General features: G+C 44.5%; 28 non-coding genes across 28 annotated transcripts; all 28 read left to right on the top strand.

Moving 5' to 3' along the window:
- Positions 1–435: 435 nt before the first annotated feature.
- Positions 436–508, top strand: trnav-uac (transfer RNA valine (anticodon UAC)). Its single transcript has one exon. It is a non-coding gene; the product is annotated as a tRNA-Val (tRNA).
- A 783-nt stretch (positions 509–1,291) lies between these two features.
- Positions 1,292–1,364, top strand: trnav-aac (transfer RNA valine (anticodon AAC)). Its single transcript has one exon. It is a non-coding gene; the product is annotated as a tRNA-Val (tRNA).
- Positions 1,365–1,490: 126 nt separating this feature from the next.
- trnav-cac (transfer RNA valine (anticodon CAC)) lies at positions 1,491–1,563 on the top strand. The gene has a single exon. It is a non-coding gene; the product is annotated as a tRNA-Val (tRNA).
- Positions 1,564–2,346: 783 nt separating this feature from the next.
- Positions 2,347–2,419, top strand: trnav-aac (transfer RNA valine (anticodon AAC)). The gene has a single exon. It is a non-coding gene; the product is annotated as a tRNA-Val (tRNA).
- A 126-nt stretch (positions 2,420–2,545) lies between these two features.
- On the top strand, positions 2,546–2,618 carry trnav-uac (transfer RNA valine (anticodon UAC)). The gene has a single exon. It is a non-coding gene; the product is annotated as a tRNA-Val (tRNA).
- A 783-nt stretch (positions 2,619–3,401) lies between these two features.
- On the top strand, positions 3,402–3,474 carry trnav-aac (transfer RNA valine (anticodon AAC)). The gene has a single exon. It is a non-coding gene; the product is annotated as a tRNA-Val (tRNA).
- Positions 3,475–3,600: 126 nt separating this feature from the next.
- Positions 3,601–3,673, top strand: trnav-cac (transfer RNA valine (anticodon CAC)). The gene has a single exon. It is a non-coding gene; the product is annotated as a tRNA-Val (tRNA).
- Positions 3,674–4,456: 783 nt separating this feature from the next.
- On the top strand, positions 4,457–4,529 carry trnav-aac (transfer RNA valine (anticodon AAC)). The gene has a single exon. It is a non-coding gene; the product is annotated as a tRNA-Val (tRNA).
- Positions 4,530–4,655: 126 nt separating this feature from the next.
- Positions 4,656–4,728, top strand: trnav-uac (transfer RNA valine (anticodon UAC)). The gene has a single exon. It is a non-coding gene; the product is annotated as a tRNA-Val (tRNA).
- A 783-nt stretch (positions 4,729–5,511) lies between these two features.
- trnav-aac (transfer RNA valine (anticodon AAC)) lies at positions 5,512–5,584 on the top strand. The gene has a single exon. It is a non-coding gene; the product is annotated as a tRNA-Val (tRNA).
- A 126-nt stretch (positions 5,585–5,710) lies between these two features.
- trnav-uac (transfer RNA valine (anticodon UAC)) lies at positions 5,711–5,783 on the top strand. Its single transcript has one exon. It is a non-coding gene; the product is annotated as a tRNA-Val (tRNA).
- Positions 5,784–6,566: 783 nt separating this feature from the next.
- Positions 6,567–6,639, top strand: trnav-aac (transfer RNA valine (anticodon AAC)). Its single transcript has one exon. It is a non-coding gene; the product is annotated as a tRNA-Val (tRNA).
- A 126-nt stretch (positions 6,640–6,765) lies between these two features.
- On the top strand, positions 6,766–6,838 carry trnav-cac (transfer RNA valine (anticodon CAC)). The gene has a single exon. It is a non-coding gene; the product is annotated as a tRNA-Val (tRNA).
- A 783-nt stretch (positions 6,839–7,621) lies between these two features.
- On the top strand, positions 7,622–7,694 carry trnav-aac (transfer RNA valine (anticodon AAC)). The gene has a single exon. It is a non-coding gene; the product is annotated as a tRNA-Val (tRNA).
- Positions 7,695–7,820: 126 nt separating this feature from the next.
- trnav-uac (transfer RNA valine (anticodon UAC)) lies at positions 7,821–7,893 on the top strand. The gene has a single exon. It is a non-coding gene; the product is annotated as a tRNA-Val (tRNA).
- A 783-nt stretch (positions 7,894–8,676) lies between these two features.
- Positions 8,677–8,749, top strand: trnav-aac (transfer RNA valine (anticodon AAC)). The gene has a single exon. It is a non-coding gene; the product is annotated as a tRNA-Val (tRNA).
- A 126-nt stretch (positions 8,750–8,875) lies between these two features.
- On the top strand, positions 8,876–8,948 carry trnav-uac (transfer RNA valine (anticodon UAC)). The gene has a single exon. It is a non-coding gene; the product is annotated as a tRNA-Val (tRNA).
- A 783-nt stretch (positions 8,949–9,731) lies between these two features.
- trnav-aac (transfer RNA valine (anticodon AAC)) lies at positions 9,732–9,804 on the top strand. Its single transcript has one exon. It is a non-coding gene; the product is annotated as a tRNA-Val (tRNA).
- Positions 9,805–9,930: 126 nt separating this feature from the next.
- Positions 9,931–10,003, top strand: trnav-cac (transfer RNA valine (anticodon CAC)). The gene has a single exon. It is a non-coding gene; the product is annotated as a tRNA-Val (tRNA).
- A 783-nt stretch (positions 10,004–10,786) lies between these two features.
- trnav-aac (transfer RNA valine (anticodon AAC)) lies at positions 10,787–10,859 on the top strand. Its single transcript has one exon. It is a non-coding gene; the product is annotated as a tRNA-Val (tRNA).
- Positions 10,860–10,985: 126 nt separating this feature from the next.
- On the top strand, positions 10,986–11,058 carry trnav-uac (transfer RNA valine (anticodon UAC)). The gene has a single exon. It is a non-coding gene; the product is annotated as a tRNA-Val (tRNA).
- A 783-nt stretch (positions 11,059–11,841) lies between these two features.
- trnav-aac (transfer RNA valine (anticodon AAC)) lies at positions 11,842–11,914 on the top strand. The gene has a single exon. It is a non-coding gene; the product is annotated as a tRNA-Val (tRNA).
- A 126-nt stretch (positions 11,915–12,040) lies between these two features.
- trnav-cac (transfer RNA valine (anticodon CAC)) lies at positions 12,041–12,113 on the top strand. Its single transcript has one exon. It is a non-coding gene; the product is annotated as a tRNA-Val (tRNA).
- Positions 12,114–12,896: 783 nt separating this feature from the next.
- On the top strand, positions 12,897–12,969 carry trnav-aac (transfer RNA valine (anticodon AAC)). The gene has a single exon. It is a non-coding gene; the product is annotated as a tRNA-Val (tRNA).
- A 126-nt stretch (positions 12,970–13,095) lies between these two features.
- Positions 13,096–13,168, top strand: trnav-uac (transfer RNA valine (anticodon UAC)). Its single transcript has one exon. It is a non-coding gene; the product is annotated as a tRNA-Val (tRNA).
- A 783-nt stretch (positions 13,169–13,951) lies between these two features.
- On the top strand, positions 13,952–14,024 carry trnav-aac (transfer RNA valine (anticodon AAC)). Its single transcript has one exon. It is a non-coding gene; the product is annotated as a tRNA-Val (tRNA).
- Positions 14,025–14,150: 126 nt separating this feature from the next.
- Positions 14,151–14,223, top strand: trnav-cac (transfer RNA valine (anticodon CAC)). The gene has a single exon. It is a non-coding gene; the product is annotated as a tRNA-Val (tRNA).
- A 783-nt stretch (positions 14,224–15,006) lies between these two features.
- On the top strand, positions 15,007–15,079 carry trnav-aac (transfer RNA valine (anticodon AAC)). Its single transcript has one exon. It is a non-coding gene; the product is annotated as a tRNA-Val (tRNA).
- The last annotated feature ends 38 nt before the right edge of the window (positions 15,080–15,117 follow it).

Below are 15,117 nucleotides of genomic sequence, written 5' to 3'. Positions count from 1 at the left end.
ATCTTTTCCTTAGTTCGCTCTTCTACAAGCGATCACCAGGAGATTGCTGGCAGTCATCTCTGCACGGGATTCCATAGTGTAGTGGTTGTCACGTTCGCCTCATGCGAAAGGTCCCCAGTTCGAAACTGGGTGGCAACAGCTGGTGGCTTTTTCCAAAATTGCTTAAGTAGGGATCTGTTGCTTTCTTCGTCAACACTACAAAGGCCTTCTGCCAAGCCGAGTTAAAAGAACGGTGGATCCTAATCAAGTTTCTGTAGTGTAGTGGTCATCACGTTCGCCTAACACGCGAAAGGTCCTCGGTTCGAAACCGAGCTTCTCTTTTGTGGGTAAACATGAACTGTTTGCAAAGTCAGGGGAGGGATTTAGTTATCTTTTCCTTTATTCGTTTTACAGCAAGCGATCACCAGGAGATTGCTGGCTGTGTACTTTTTGCAAGTTTCCATAGTGTAGTGGTTATCACGTTCGCCTTACACGCGAAAGGTCCCCAGTTCGAAACTGGGTGGAAACAGCTACTGGCTTTTTCCAAAATTACTTAAACCAGGCTCTGCTGCATTCTTAGTCAACACTACAAAGGCCTCTTCTGCCAAGTAGTGTTAAAAGAAGAGAGGCTCCCCGTCAGGTTTCTGTAGTGGTCATCACATTCGCTTTACACGCGAAAGGTCCTCGGTTCCAAACTGAGCGGAAACAGCTTTTTGCCTTGGACGTAAAACATTAATTGTTTGCATCGTCAGACGAGAGATTGAGTAATCTTTTCCTTTATAGGTTTTTCAACAAGCGATCACCACGAGATTGCTGGCTGTCTTCTCTGCACAAGTTTCTGTAGTGTAATGGTTATCACGTTCACCTCACACACAAAAGGTCCCCAGTTTAAAACTGTGCTGAAACAGCTGTTGGCTTTTTCCAAAATTGTTTAAGTGGGGATCTACTGCTTTCTTCGTAAACAATACAATTGCCTTCTGCCAAGTGGATTTACCGAGCAGAGACAGTGTTTCTCTTTTGTGGGAAAACATGAAATGTTTGCAAAGTCAGGTGAGGTGTTTAATTATCTTTTCCTTAGTTCGCTCTTCTACAAGCGATCACCAGGAGATTGCTGGCAGTCATCTCTGCACGGGATTCCATAGTGTAGTGGTTGTCACGTTCGCCTCATGCGAAAGGTCCCCAGTTCGAAACTGGGTGGCAACAGCTGGTGGCTTTTTCCAAAATTGCTTAAGTAGGGATCTGTTGCTTTCTTCGTCAACACTACAAAGGCCTTCTGCCAAGCCGAGTTAAAAGAACGGTGGATCCTAATCAAGTTTCTGTAGTGTAGTGGTCATCACGTTCGCCTAACACGCGAAAGGTCCTCGGTTCGAAACCGAGCAGAAACAGTGTTTCTCTTTTGTGGGTAAACATGAACTGTTTGCAAAGTCAGGGGAGGGATTTAGTTATCTTTTCCTTTATTCGTTTTACAGCAAGCGATCACCAGGAGATTGCTGGCTGTGTACTTTTTGCAAGTTTCCATAGTGTAGTGGTTATCACGTTCGCCTCACACGCGAAAGGTCCCCAGTTCGAAACTGGGTGGAAACAGCTACTGGCTTTTTCCAAAATTACTTAAACCATGCTCTGCTGCATTCTTAGTCAACACTACAAAGGCCTCTTCTGCCAAGTAGTGTTAAAAGAAGAGAGGCTCCCCGTCAGGTTTCTGTAGTGGTCATCACATTCGCTTTACACGCGAAAGGTCCTCGGTTCCAAACTGAGCGGAAACAGCTTTTTGCCTTGGACGTAAAACATTAATTGTTTGCATCGTCAGACGAGAGATTTAGTAATCTTTTCCTTTATAGGTTTTTCAGCAAGCGATCACCACGAGATTGCTGGCTGTCTTCTCTGCACAAGTTTCTGTAGTGTAATGGTTATCACGTTCACCTCACACACAAAAGGTCCCCAGTTTGAAACTGTTTTGAAACAGCTGTTGGCTTTTTCCAAAATTGTTTAAGTGGGGATCTACTGCTTTCTTCGTAAACAATACAATTGCCTTCTGCCAAGTGGATTTACCGAGCAGAGACAGTGTTTCTCTTTTGTGGGAAAACATGAAATGTTTGCAAAGTCAGGTGAGGTGTTTAATTATCTTTTCCTTAGTTCGCTCTTCCACAAGCGATCACCAGGAGATTGCTGGCAGTCCTTTCTGCGAAGGATTCCATAGTGTAGTGGTTGTCACGTTCGCCTCATGCGAAAGGTCCCCAGTTCGAAACTGGGTGGCAACAGCTGGTGGCTTTTTCCAAAATTGCTTAAGTAGGGATCTGTTGCTTTCTTCGTCAACACTACAAAGGCCTTCTGCCAAGCCGAGTTAAAAGAACGGTGGATCGTAATCAAGTTTCTGTAGTGTAGTGGTCATCACGTTCGCCTAACACGCGAAAGGTCCTCGGTTCGAAACCGAGCAGAAACAGTGTTTCTCTTTTGTGGGTAAACATGAACTGTTTGCAAAGTCAGGGGAGGGATTTAGTTATCTTTTCCTTTATTCGTTTTACAGCAAGCGATCACCAGGAGATTGCTGGCTGTGCACTTTTTGCAAGTTTCCATAGTGTAGTGGTTATCGCGTTCGCCTTACACGCGAAAGGTCCCCAGTTCGAAACTGGGTGGAAACAGCTACTGGCTTTTTCCAAATTTGCTTAAGCCAGGCTCTGCTGTATTCTTAGTCAACACTACAAAGGCCTCTTCTGCCAAGTAGTGTTAAAAGAAGAGAGGCTCCCCGTCAGGTTTCTGTAGTGGTCCTCACGTTCGCTTTACACGCGAAAGGTCCTCTGTTTCAAACTGAGCGGAAACAGCTTTTTGCCTTGGACGTAAAACATTAATTGTTTGCATCGTCAGACGAGTGATTTAGTAATCTTTTCCTTTATAGGTTTTTCAACAAGCGATCACCACGAGATTGCTGGCTGTCTTCTCTGCACAAGTTTCTGTAGTGTAATGGTTATCACATTCACCTCACATACGAAAGGTCCCCAGTTTAAAACTGTGCTGAAACAGCTGTTGGCTTTTTCCAAAATTGTTTAAGTGGGGATCTACTGCTTTCTTCGTAAACAATACAATTGCCTTCTGCCAAGTGGATTTACCGAGCAGAGACAGTGTTTCTCTTTTGTGGGAAAACATGAAATGTTTGCAAAGTCAGGTGAGGTGTTTAATTATCTTTTCCTTAGTTCGCTCTTCTACAAGCGATCACCAGGAGATTGCTGGCAGTCATCTCTGCACGGGATTCCATAGTGTACTGGTTGTCACGTTCGCCTCATGCGAAAGGTCCCCAGTTCGAAACTGGGTGGCAACAGCTGGTGGCTTTTTCCAAAATTGCTTAAGTAGGGATCTGTTGCTTTCTTCCTCAACACTACAAAGGCCTTCTGCCAAGCCGAGTTAAAAGAACGGTGGATCCTAATCAAGTTTCTGTAGTGTAGTGGTCATCACGTTCGCCTAACACGCGAAAGGTCCTCGGTTCGAAACCGAGCAGAAACAGTGTTTCTCTTTTGTGGGTAAACATGAACTGTTTGCAAAGTCAGGGGAGGGATTTAGTTATCTTTTCCTTTATTCGTTTTACAGCAAGCGATCACCAGGAGATTGCCGGCTGTGTACTTTTTGCAAGTTTCCATAGTGTAGTGGTTATCACGTTCGCCTCACACGCGAAAGGTCCCCAGTTCGAAACTGGGTGGAAACAGCTACTGGCTTTTTCCAAAATTACTTAAACCAGGCTCTGCTGCATTCTTAGTCAACACTACAAAGGCCTCTTCTGCCAAGTAGTGTTAAAAGAAGAGAGGCTCCCCGTCAGGTTTCTGTAGTGGTCATCACATTCGCTTTACACGCGAAAGGTCCTCGGTTCCAAACTGAGCGGAAACAGCTTTTTGCCTTGGACGTAAAACATTAATTGTTTGCATCGTCAGACGAGAGATTTAGTAATCTTTTCCTTTATAGGTTTTTCAGCAAGCGATCACCACGAGATTGCTGGCTGTCTTCTCTGCACAAGTTTCTGTAGTGTAATGGTTATCACGTTCACCTCACACACAAAAGGTCCCCAGTTTGAAACTGTTTTGAAACAGCTGTTGGCTTTTTCCAAAATTGTTTAAGTGGGGATCTACTGCTTTCTTCGTAAACAATACAATTGCCTTCTGCCAAGTGGATTTACCGAGCAGAGACAGTGTTTCTCTTTTGTGGGAAAACATGAAATGTTTGCAAAGTCAGGTGAGGTGTTTAATTATCTTTTCCTTAGTTCGCTCTTCTACAAGCGATCACCAGGAGATTGCTGGCAGTCATCTCTGCACGGGATTCCATAGTGTAGTGGTTGTCACGTTCGCCTCATGCGAAAGGTCCCCAGTTCGAAACTGGGTGGCAGCAACTTGTGGCTTTTTCCAAAATTGCTTAAGTAGGGATCTGTTGCTTTCTTCGTCAACACTACAAAGGCCTTCTGCCAAGCCGAGTTAAAAGAACGGTGGATCCTAATCAAGTTTCTGTAGTGTAGTGGTCATCACGTTCGCCTAACACGCGAAAGGTCCTCGGTTCGAAACCGAGCAGAAACAGAGCTTCTCTTTTGTGGGTAAACATGAACTGTTTGCAAAGTCAGGGGAGGGATTTAGTTATCTTTTCCTTTATTCGTTTTACAGCAAGCGATCACCAGGAGATTGCTGGCTGTGTACTTTTTGCAAGTTTCCATAGTGTAGTGGTTATCACGTTCGCCTTACACGCGAAAGGTCCCCAGTTCGAAACTGGGTGGAAACAGCTACTGGCTTTTTCCAAAATTACTTAAACCAGGCTCTGCTGCATTCTTAGTCAACACTACAAAGGCCTCTTCTGCCAAGTAGTGTTAAAAGAAGAGAGGCTCCCCGTCAGGTTTCTGTAGTGGTCATCACATTCGCTTTACACGCGAAAGGTCCTCGGTTCCAAACTGAGCGGAAACAGCTTTTTGCCTTGGACGTAAAACATTAATTGTTTGCATCGTCAGACGAGAGATTTAGTAATCTTTTCCTTTATAGGTTTTTCAGCAAGCGATCACCACGAGATTGCTGGCTGTCTTCTCTGCACAAGTTTCTGTAGTGTAATGGTTATCACGTTCACCTCACACACAAAAGGTCCCCAGTTTGAAACTGTTTTGAAACAGCTGTTGGCTTTTTCCAAAATTGTTTAAGTGGGGATCTACTGCTTTCTTCGTAAACAATACAATTGCCTTCTGCCAAGTGGATTTACCGAGCAGAGACAGTGTTTCTCTTTTGTGGGAAAACATGAAATGTTTGCAAAGTCAGGTGAGGTGTTTAATTATCTTTTCCTTAGTTCGCTCTTCCACAAGCGATCACCAGGAGATTGCTGGCAGTCCTTTCTGCGAAGGATTCCATAGTGTAGTGGTTGTCACGTTTGCCGCATGCGAAAGGTCCCCAGTTCGAAACTTGGTGGTAACAGCTGGTGGCTTTTTCCAAAATTGCTTAAGTAGGGATCTGTTGCTTTCTTCGTCAACACTACAAAGGCCTTCTGCCAAGCCGAGTTAAAAGAACGGTGGATCGTAATCAAGTTTCTGTAGTGTAGTGGTCATCACGTTCGCCTAACACGCGAAAGGTCCTCGGTTCGAAACCGAGCAGAAACAGTGTTTCTCTTTCGTGGGTAAACATGAACTGTTTGCAAAGTCAGGGGAGGGATTTAGTTATCTTTTCCTTTATTCGTTTTACAGCAAGCGATCACCAGGAGATTGCTGGCTGTGCACTTTTTGCAAGTTTCCATAGTGTAGTGGTTATCGCGTTCGCCTTACACGCGAAAGGTCCCCAGTTCGAAACTGGGTGGAAACAGCTACTGGCTTTTTCCAAATTTGCTTAAGCCAGGCTCTGCTGTATTCTTAGTCAACACTACAAAGGCCTCTTCTGCCAAGTAGTGTTAAAAGAAGAGAGGCTCCCCGTCAGGTTTCTGTAGTGGTCCTCACGTTCGCTTTACACGCGAAAGGTCCTCTGTTTCAAACTGAGCGGAAACAGCTTTTTGCCTTGGACGTAAAACATTAATTGTTTGCATCGTCAGACGAGTGATTTAGTAATCTTTTCCTTTATAGGTTTTTCAACAAGCGATCACCACGAGATTGCTGGCTGTCTTCTCTGCACAAGTTTCTGTAGTGTAATGGTTATCACATTCACCTCACATACGAAAGGTCCCCAGTTTAAAACTGTGCTGAAACAGCTGTTGGCTTTTTCCAAAATTGTTTAAGTGGGGATCTACTGCTTTCTTCGTAAACAATACAATTGCCTTCTGCCAAGTGGATTTACCGAGCAGAGACAGTGTTTCTCTTTTGTGGGAAAACATGAAATGTTTGCAAAGTCAGGTGAGGTGTTTAATTATCTTTTCCTTAGTTCGCTCTTCTACAAGCGATCACCAGCAGATTGCTGGCAGTCATCTCTGCACGGGATTCCATAGTGTACTGGTTGTCACGTTCGCCTCATGCGAAAGGTCCCCAGTTCGAAACTGGGTGGCAACAGCTGGTGGCTTTTTCCAAAATTGCTTAAGTAGGGATCTGTTGCTTTCTTCGTCAACACTACAAAGGCCTTCTGCCAAGCCGAGTTAAAAGAACGGTGGATCCTAATCAAGTTTCTGTAGTGTAGTGGTCATCACGTTCGCCTAACACGCGAAAGGTCCTCGGTTCGAAACCGAGCAGAAACAGTGTTTCTCTTTTGTGGGTAAACATGAACTGTTTGCAAAGTCAGGGGAGGGATTTAGTTATCTTTTCCTTTATTCGTTTTACAGCAAGCGATCACCAGGAGATTGCCGGCTGTGTACTTTTTGCAAGTTTCCATAGTGTAGTGGTTATCACGTTCGCCTCACACGCGAAAGGTCCCCAGTTCGAAACTGGGTGGAAACAGCTACTGGCTTTTTCCAAAATTACTTAAACCAGGCTCTGCTGCATTCTTAGTCAACACTACAAAGGCCTCTTCTGCCAAGTAGTGTTAAAAGAAGAGAGGCTCCCCGTCAGGTTTCTGTAGTGGTCATCACATTCGCTTTACACGCGAAAGGTCCTCGGTTCCAAACTGAGCGGAAACAGCTTTTTGCCTTGGACGTAAAACATTAATTGTTTGCATCGTCAGACGAGAGATTTAGTAATCTTTTCCTTTATAGGTTTTTCAGCAAGCGATCACCACGAGATTGCTGGCTGTCTTCTCTGCACAAGTTTCTGTAGTGTAATGGTTATCACGTTCACCTCACACACAAAAGGTCCCCAGTTTGAAACTGTTTTGAAACAGCTGTTGGCTTTTTCCAAAATTGTTTAAGTGGGGATCTACTGCTTTCTTCGTAAACAATACAATTGCCTTCTGCCAAGTGGATTTACCGAGCAGAGACAGTGTTTCTCTTTTGTGGGAAAACATGAAATGTTTGCAAAGTCAGGTGAGGTGTTTAATTATCTTTTCCTTAGTTCGCTCTTCTACAAGCGATCACCAGGAGATTGCTGGCAGTCATCTCTGCACGGGATTCCATAGTGTAGTGGTTGTCACGTTCGCCTCATGCGAAAGGTCCCCAGTTCGAAACTGGGTGGCAACAGCTGGTGGCTTTTTCCAAAATTGCTTAAGTAGGGATCTGTTGCTTTCTTCGTCAACACTACAAAGGCCTTCTGCCAAGCCGAGTTAAAAGAACGGTGGATCCTAATCAAGTTTCTGTAGTGTAGTGGTCATCACGTTCGCCTAACACGCGAAAGGTCCTCGGTTCGAAACCGAGCAGAAACAGAGCTTCTCTTTTGTGGGTAAACATGAACTGTTTGCAAAGTCAGGGGAGGGATTTAGTTATCTTTTCCTTTATTCGTTTTACAGCAAGCGATCACCAGGAGATTGCTGGCCGTGTACTTTTTGCAAGTTTCCATAGTGTAGTGGTTATCACGTTCGCCTTACACGCGAAAGGTCCCCAGTTCGAAACTGGGTGGAAACAGCTACTGGCTTTTTCCAAAATTACTTAAACCAGGCTCTGCTGCATTCTTAGTCAACACTACAAAGGCCTCTTCTGCCAAGTAGTGTTAAAAGAAGAGAGGCTCCCCGTCAGGTTTCTGTAGTGGTCATCACATTCGCTTTACACGCGAAAGGTCCTCGGTTCCAAACTGAGCGGAAACAGCTTTTTGCCTTGGACGTAAAACATTAATTGTTTGCATCGTCAGACGAGAGATTTAGTAATCTTTTCCTTTATAGGTTTTTCAGCAAGCGATCACCACGAGATTGCTGGCTGTCTTCTCTGCACAAGTTTCTGTAGTGTAATGGTTATCACGTTCACCTCACACACAAAAGGTCCCCAGTTTGAAACTGTTTTGAAACAGCTGTTGGCTTTTTCCAAAATTGTTTAAGTGGGGATCTACTGCTTTCTTCGTAAACAATACAATTGCCTTCTGCCAAGTGGATTTACCGAGCAGAGACAGTGTTTCTCTTTTGTGGGAAAACATGAAATGTTTGCAAAGTCAGGTGAGGTGTTTAATTATCTTTTCCTTAGTTCGCTCTTCTACAAGCGATCACCAGGAGATTGCTGGCAGTCATCTCTGCACGGGATTCCATAGTGTAGTGGTTGTCACGTTCGCCTCATGCGAAAGGTCCCCAGTTCGAAACTGGGTGGCAACAGCTGGTGGCTTTTTCCAAAATTGCTTAAGTAGGGATCTGTTGCTTTCTTCGTCAACACTACAAAGGCCTTCTGCCAAGCCGAGTTAAAAGAACGGTGGATCCTAATCAAGTTTCTGTAGTGTAGTGGTCATCACGTTCGCCTAACACGCGAAAGGTCCTCGGTTCGAAACCGAGCAGAAACAGAGCTTCTCTTTTGTGGGTAAACATGAACTGTTTGCAAAGTCAGGGGAGGGATTTAGTTATCTTTTCCTTTATTCGTTTTACAGCAAGCGATCACCAGGAGATTGCTGGCTGTGTACTTTTTGCAAGTTTCCATAGTGTAGTGGTTATCACGTTCGCCTTACACGCGAAAGGTCCCCAGTTCGAAACTGGGTGGAAACAGCTACTGGCTTTTTCCAAAATTACTTAAACCAGGCTCTGCTGCATTCTTAGTCAACACTACAAAGGCCTCTTCTGCCAAGTAGTGTTAAAAGAAGAGAGGCTCCCCGTCAGGTTTCTGTAGTGGTCATCACATTCGCTTTACACGCGAAAGGTCCTCGGTTCCAAACTGAGCGGAAACAGCTTTTTGCCTTGGACGTAAAACATTAATTGTTTGCATCGTCAGACGAGAGATTTAGTAATCTTTTCCTTTATAGGTTTTTCAACAAGCGATCACCGCGAGATTGCTGGCTGTCTTCTCTGCACAAGTTTCTGTAGTGTAATGGTTATCACGTTCACCTCACACACAAAAGGTCCCCAGTTTGAAACTGTTTTGAAACAGCTGTTGGCTTTTTCCAAAATTGTTTAAGTGGGGATCTACTGCTTTCTTCGTAAACAATACAATTGCCTTCTGCCAAGTGGATTTACCGAGCAGAGACAGTGTTTCTCTTTTGTGGGAAAACATGAAATGTTTGCAAAGTCAGGTGAGGTGTTTAATTATCTTTTCCTTAGTTCGCTCTTCTACAAGCGATCACCAGGAGATTGCTGGCAGTCATCTCTGCACGGGATTCCATAGTGTAGTGGTTGTCACGTTCGCCTCATGCGAAAGGTCACCAGTTCGAAACTGGGTGGCAACAGCTGGTGGCTTTTTCCAAAATTGCTTAAGTAGGGATCTGTTGCTTTCTTCGTCAACACTACAAAGGCCTTCTGCCAAGCCGAGTTAAAAGAACGGTGGATCCTAATCAAGTTTCTGTAGTGTAGTGGTCATCACGTTCGCCTAACACGCGAAAGGTCCTCGGTTCGAAACCGAGCAGAAACAGAGCTTCTCTTTTGTGGGTAAACATGAACTGTTTGCAAAGTCAGGGGAGGGATTTAGTTATCTTTTCCTTTATTCGTTTTACAGCAAGCGATCACCAGGAGATTGCTGGCTGTGTACTTTTTGCAAGTTTCCATAGTGTAGTGGTTATCACGTTCGCCTCACACGCGAAAGGTCCCCAGTTCGAAACTGGGTGGAAACAGCTACTGGCTTTTTCCAAAATTACTTAAACCAGGCTCTGCTGCATTCTTAGTCAACACTACAAAGGCCTCTTCTGCCAAGTAGTGTTAAAAGAAGAGAGGCTCCCCGTCAGGTTTCTGTAGTGGTCATCACATTCGCTTTACACGCGAAAGGTCCTCGGTTCCAAACTGAGCGGAAACAGCTTTTTTCCTTGGACGTAAAACATTAATTGTTTGCATCGTCAGACGAGAGATTTAGTAATCTTTTCCTTTATAGGTTTTTCAACAAGCGATCACCACGAGATTGCTGGCTGTCTTCTCTGCACAAGTTTCTGTAGTGTAATGGTTATCACGTTCACCTCACACACAAAAGGTCCCCAGTTTGAAAGTGTTTTGAAACAGCTGTTGGCTTTTTCCAAAATTGTTTAAGTAGGGATCTACTGCTTTCTTCGTAAACACTACAAATGCCTTCTGCCAAGTGGATTTACCGAGCAGAAACAGAGTTTCTCTTTTGTGGGAAAACATGAAATGTTTGCAAAGTCAGGTGAGGTGTTTAATTATCTTTTCCTTAGTTCGCTCTTCCACAAGCGATCACCAGGAGATTGCTGGCAGTCCTTTCTGCGAAGGATTCCATAGTGTAGTGGTTGTCACGTTTGCCGCATGCGAAAGGTCCCCAGTTCGAAACTTGGTGGTAACAGCTGGTGGCTTTTTCCAAAATTGCTTAAGTAGGGATCTGTTGCTTTCTTCGTCAACACTACAAAGGCCTTCTGCCAAGCCGAGTTAAAAGAACGGTGGATCGTAATCAAGTTTCTGTAGTGTAGTGGTCATCACGTTCGCCTAACACGCGAAAGGTCCTCGGTTCGAAACCGAGCAGAAACAGTGTTTCTCTTTCGTGGGTAAACATGAACTGTTTGCAAAGTCAGGGGAGGGATTTAGTTATCTTTTCCTTTATTCGTTTTACAGCAAGCGATCACCAGGAGATTGCTGGCTGTGCACTTTTTGCAAGTTTCCATAGTGTAGTGGTTATCGCGTTCGCCTTACACGCGAAAGGTCCCCAGTTCGAAACTGGGTGGAAACAGCTACTGGCTTTTTCCAAATTTGCTTAAGCCAGGCTCTGCTGTATTCTTAGTCAACACTACAAAGGCCTCTTCTGCCAAGTAGTGTTAAAAGAAGAGAGGCTCCCCGTCAGGTTTCTGTAGTGGTCCTCACGTTCGCTTTACACGCGAAAGGTCCTCGGTTCCAAACTGAGCGGAAACAGCTTTTTGCCTTGGACGTAAAACATTAATTGTTTGCATCGTCAGACGAGAGATTTAGTAATCTTTTCCTTTATAGGTTTTTCAACAAGCGATCACCGCGAGATTGCTGGCTGTCTTCTCTGCACAAGTTTCTGTAGTGTAATGGTTATCACGTTCACCTCACACACAAAAGGTCCCCAGTTTGAAACTGTTTTGAAACAGCTGTTGGCTTTTTCCAAAATTGTTTAAGTGGGGATCTACTGCTTTCTTCGTAAACAATACAATTGCCTTCTGCCAAGTGGATTTACCGAGCAGAGACAGTGTTTCTCTTTTGTGGGAAAACATGAAATGTTTGCAAAGTCAGGTGAGGTGTTTAATTATCTTTTCCTTAGTTCGCTCTTCTACAAGCGATCACCAGGAGATTGCTGGCAGTCATCTCTGCACGGGATTCCATAGTGTAGTGGTTGTCACGTTCGCCTCATGCGAAAGGTCCCCAGTTCGAAACTGGGTGGCAACAGCTGGTGGCTTTTTCCAAAATTGCTTAAGTAGGGATCTGTTGCTTTCTTCGTCAACACTACAAAGGCCTTCTGCCAAGCCGAGTTAAAAGAACGGTGGATCCTAATCAAGTTTCTGTAGTGTAGTGGTCATCACGTTCGCCTAACACGCGAAAGGTCCTCGGTTCGAAACCGAGCAGAAACAGAGCTTCTCTTTTGTGGGTAAACATGAACTGTTTGCAAAGTCAGGGGAGGGATTTAGTTATCTTTTCCTTTATTCGTTTTACAGCAAGCGATCACCAGGAGATTGCTGGCTGTGTACTTTTTGCAAGTTTCCATAGTGTAGTGGTTATCACGTTCGCCTCACACGCGAAAGGTCCCCAGTTCGAAACTGGGTGGAAACAGCTACTGGCTTTTTCCAAAATTACTTAAACCAGGCTCTGCTGCATTCTTAGTCAACACTACAAAGGCCTCTTCTGCCAAGTAGTGTTAAAAGAAGAGAGGCTCCCCGTCAGGTTTCTGTAGTGGTCATCACATTCGCTTTACACGCGAAAGGTCCTCGGTTCCAAACTGAGCGGAAACAGCTTTTTTCCTTGGACGTAAAACATTAATTGTTTGCATCGTCAGACGAGAGATTTAGTAATCTTTTCCTTTATAGGTTTTTCAACAAGCGATCACCACGAGATTGCTGGCTGTCTTCTCTGCACAAGTTTCTGTAGTGTAATGGTTATCACGTTCACCTCACACACAAAAGGTCCCCAGTTTGAAAGTGTTTTGAAACAGCTGTTGGCTTTTTCCAAAATTGTTTAAGTAGGGATCTACTGCTTTCTTCGTAAACACTACAAATGCCTTCTGCCAAGTGGATTTACCGAGCAGAAACAGAGTTTCTCTTTTGTGGGAAAACATGAAATGTTTGCAAAGTCAGGTGAGGTGTTTAATTATCTTTTCCTTAGTTCGCTCTTCCACAAGCGATCACCAGGAGATTGCTGGCAGTCCTTTCTGCGAAGGGTTCCATAGTGTAGTGGTTGTCACGTTTGCCGCATGCGAAAGGTCCCCAGTTCGAAACTTGGTGGTAACAGCTGGTGGCTTTTTCCAAAATTGCTTAAGTAGGGATCTGTTGCTTTCTTCGTCAACACTACAAAGGCCTTCTGCCAAGCCGAGTTAAAAGAACGGTGGATCGTAATCAAGTTTCTGTAGTGTAGTGGTCATCACGTTCGCCTAACACGCGAAAGGTCCTCGGTTCGAAACCGAGCAGAAACAGTGTTTCTCTTTCGTGGGTAAACATGAACTGTTTGCAAAGTCAGGGGAGGGATTTAGTTATCTTTTCCTTTATTCGTTTTACAGCAAGCGATCACCAGGAGATTGCTGGCTGTGCACTTTTTGCAAGTTTCCATAGTGTAGTGGTTATCGCGTTCGCCTTACACGCGAAAGGTCCCCAGTTCGAAACTGGGTGGAAACAGCTACTGGCTTTTTCCAAATTTGCTTAAGCCAGGCTCTGCTGTATTCTTAGTCAACACTACAAAGGCCTCTTCTGCCAAGTAGTGTTAAAAGAAGAGAGGCTCCCCGTCAGGTTTCTGTAGTGGTCCTCACGTTCGCTTTACACGCGAAAGGTCCTCTGTTTCAAACTGAGCGGAAACAGCTTTTTGCCTTGGACGTAAAACATTAATTGTTTGCATCGTCAGACGAGTGATTTAGTAATCTTTTCCTTTATAGGTTTTTCAACAAGCGATCACCACGAGATTGCTGGCTGTCTTCTCTGCACAAGTTTCTGTAGTGTAATGGTTATCACATTCACCTCACGTACGAAAGGTCCCCAGTTTAAAACTGTGCTGAAACAGCTGTTGGCTTTTTCCAAAATTGTTTAAGTGGGGATCTACTGCTTTCTTCGTAAACAATACAATTGCCTTCTGCCAAGTGGATTTACCGAGCAGAGACAGTGTTTCTCTTTTGTGGGAAAACATGAAATGTTTGCAAAGTCAGGTGAGGTGTTTAATTATCTTTTCCTTAGTTCGCTCTTCTACAAGCGATCACCAGGAGATTGCTGGCAGTCATCTCTGCACGGGATTCCATAGTGTACTGGTTGTCACGTTCGCCTCATGCGAAAGGTCCCCAGTTCGAAACTGGGTGGCAACAGCTGGTGGCTTTTTCCAAAATTGCTTAAGTAGGGATCTGTTGCTTTCTTCGTCAACACTACAAAGGCCTTCTGCCAAGCCGAGTTAAAAGAACGGTGGATCCTAATCAAGTTTCTGTAGTGTAGTGGTCATCACGTTCGCCTAACACGCGAAAGGTCCTCGGTTCGAAACCGAGCAGAAACAGTGTTTCTCTTTTGTGGGTAAACATGAACTGTTTGCAAAGTCAGGGGAGGGATTTAGTTATCTTTTCCTTTATTCGTTTTACAGCAAGCGATCACCAGGAGATTGCCGGCTGTGTACTTTTTGCAAGTTTCCATAGTGTAGTGGTTATCACGTTCGCCTCACACGCGAAAGGTCCCCAGTTCGAAACTGGGTGGAAACAGCTACTGGCTTTTTCCAAAATTACTTAAACCAGGCTCTGCTGCATTCTTAGTCAACACTACAAAGGCCTCTTCTGCCAAGTAGTGTTAAAAGAAGAGAGGCTCCCCGTCAGGTTTCTGTAGTGGTCATCACATTCGCTTTACACGCGAAAGGTCCTCGGTTCCAAACTGAGCGGAAACAGCTTTTTGCCTTGGACGTAAAACATTAATTGTTTGCATCGTCAGACGAGAGATTTAGTAATCTTTTCCTTTATAGGTTTTTCAGCAAGCGATCACCACGAGATTGCTGGCTGTCTTCTCTGCACAAGTTTCTGTAGTGTAATGGTTATCACGTTCACCTCACACACAAAAGGTCCCCAGTTTGAAACTGTTTTGAAACAGCTGTTGGCTTTTTCCAAAATTGTTTAAGTGGGGATCTACTGCTTTCTTCGTAAACAATACAATTGCCTTCTGCCAAGTGGATTTACCGAGCAGAGACAGTGTTTCTCTTTTGTGGGAAAACATGAAATGTTTGCAAAGTCAGGTGAGGTGTTTAATTATCTTTTCCTTAGTTCGCTCTTCTACAAGCGATCACCAGGAGATTGCTGGCAGTCATCTCTGCACGGGATTCCATAGTGTAGTGGTTGTCACGTTCGCCTCATGCGAAAGGTCCCCAGTTCGAAACTGGGTGGCAACAGCTGGTGGCTTTTTCCAAAATTGCTTAAGTAGGGATCTGTTGCTTTCTTTGTCAACACTACAAAGGCCTTCTGCCAAGCCGAGTTAAAAGAACGGTGGATCCTAATCAAGTTTCTGTAGTGTAGTGGTCATCACGTTCGCCTAACACGCGAAAGGTCCTCGGTTCGAAACCGAGCAGAAACAGAGCTTCTCTTTTGTGGGTAAACATGAACTGTTTGCAA

Source organism: Garra rufa, chromosome 1 (genome assembly GCF_049309525.1).
Source record: "Garra rufa chromosome 1, GarRuf1.0, whole genome shotgun sequence".
Taxonomy (NCBI): Eukaryota; Metazoa; Chordata; class Actinopteri; order Cypriniformes; family Cyprinidae; genus Garra; species Garra rufa.
Note: the sequence above shows the minus strand (reverse complement) of the source record. Positions and strands in the feature narration are given on the sequence as shown.